This window comes from Peromyscus leucopus, chromosome 14 (assembly GCF_004664715.2).
Source record: "Peromyscus leucopus breed LL Stock chromosome 14, UCI_PerLeu_2.1, whole genome shotgun sequence".
Taxonomy (NCBI): Eukaryota; Metazoa; Chordata; class Mammalia; order Rodentia; family Cricetidae; genus Peromyscus; species Peromyscus leucopus.
This window is the reverse complement of record NC_051075.1, coordinates 33,670,925-33,673,216: the sequence shown is the minus strand read 5'-3', so window position 1 is coordinate 33,673,216 and position 2,292 is coordinate 33,670,925.

Sequence of the window (2,292 nt, the reverse complement as noted above, 5' to 3'; positions counted from 1 at the left end):
AGCCATGTTGACATCAGCCTATGGAACCAATGGCAGCAGAGTCTTACCGAGCCTTAGCAGTTTCCTGACTTACAGAAACTTTTAATAAACAAGTTCTGCTTTAACTTATGTGTGTTATATTTTAATTGTAGTAATAATAGAAAACTAGCATATACAGACAAGACTTTTCTCTTAAGCATGGGCTTTGCCCACTAACAAATTATCTGTGGGGAATCTAAGTATATATACCCATTAGAATCTGGCAACTCAGCCACTCATTATTGTTCTACATCATGTGGCATCCTTTGCATCAAAGGAAAGTACTTTGAACAAACAAATGGTCTTTCCAGTCACTAGCCAGATAGCAGTTTTGTGTACTGGTGAATTTCCTCTGGTGAAAACTAATGCAAGTCTGTACTTCCATACGTGGTAGTTAATATGGCTATTTGCTATTTCAATCTCAATCTCTCTCTCTATATATATATCCCTCCCTACCTCTCTCCCTTCCTCTCTCTCCCTTCGTCTCTCTCCCTTCCTCTCTCTCTCTCTCCCTCTCTATCTCTCCTTTTCTATCTCTTCCTCCCTCCATCCCCACCTCTCCAAACTGAGAATGAGGGTTATATATATCAACGAGTTCTTACAGAAGTTTTTGTACTAAATAATATCCACCATCATACCAAGTGCCGACATGATATAATGTCATATAGGTTTATAAATTGCTTTAAGAAACTACACTCACTTTTACAGGTGACATAACCTGTCCTATAAAAGATAAACAGGGTGGAGAAGAGAGGGATTGATGCTTTTAAGAGTAATCTCTAAAACAGCTAAAATAGAAGGCAGAGTAAACATTCTTAATGGGCATGCAATTCAAATTTCTCTGAAGAATAATAAATTTATTATTGAAAAGATTTACCATGTGTAAGGTTAGCAGCAGACATATATTTGATGCTAGTTAATATTCATAATATTGTACATGTGCTGGCTAGTTTTATGTCAACTTGACAAATGCTAGAGTCATTTTGGAAGTAGGAATCTCAATTGAGAAATGTCCTCTCCAGATTGGCCTATGGGCAAGGCTGTGATGTCTTTTCTTAATTAATGATTTGTGAGTAAAAATCCAGTTTATTGTGGGTGATGCCAAATTTGGGCAATTCGTCTTATGTTGTATAAGGAAGCCATGGAAGCAAGTCATTAAACAGAGTTCCTCCAAGGCTTCTGTTTTACTTCCGGCCTCCAGGTTCCTTCCTTTGTTGTAGAATATTATTTTAAGGTGTGTTACTTTTGTTTACATTTCATTTGTTTAACTCTGTGAAGCCATGTTATTGTGCCTGAGCAAAACACCTGATGGTTTAATAAAGAACTGGACAATAGTGGGGCAGGAGAAAGGATAGGCGGGGCTGGCAGGTAGAGAGTATATATAGAAGGAGAAAACTGGGAGGAGAGAGTAAGCAGCCAGAGAAGAGGAGGACTCCAGGGGCCAGCCACCTAGCTACACAGCAAGCCACAGAGTAACAAACAAAGAAAAGTATACAGGATAGAAAAGGGAAAGCCCAGAGGCAAAAGATAGGTGGGATAATTTAAAGTTAAGAAAGGCTAGCAAGAAACAAACCCAAGCTGAGGCCAGGCATTGGTAAGTACCATAAGTAAGACTAAGCCTCTGTGCTTGATTTATTTGGAAGCTAGGTGGTGGGTCCCCAAAGAAGAGCCAAAAAGCAAACAATAACATTCCTCGTTTGAGGTCCTGCCCTTGGCTTCCTTCTGTGATGAACTGTGATGTAGAACTGTAAGCTGAAATAAAGCATTTTCTTCCCAAGTTGCTTCTGGTCATGGTGTTTCATCACAGCAACAGGTCATGGTGTTGCATCATAGCAATACAAAACTATGACCAAGACACTGCAATATATAAAAGAAGAATACTTAGAACCTTATACCATTGTTGTATCCATTAAATTATCAAATTCACTTTCAGCACCAGAACAGAGAGACAATAACTTAGCCCAAATTTCATAGCTATGAAACTCAAAAATCCAAACGAAGCCAGGTGTTTTCATGGTTAGAACCCCTCAAGCATGGCGACATCGCATTGCTTCCTCTTCACTCTCAACATTCATGGAAGTGCACATACATAGTCACAGACATCATCAACTGACCCAAAGGAACCCATCGGTAATAACTGCAAACTTTTCTAAGGTACCCATTTCACAGTATCTCACTGGAAGATGGTCAAATTATAACTGCCATCTAGGAAAATGTATGCTGTTATGTTTAGAAATCATCTGCTCCACAATTTACTACATTGAGTATCTCTGC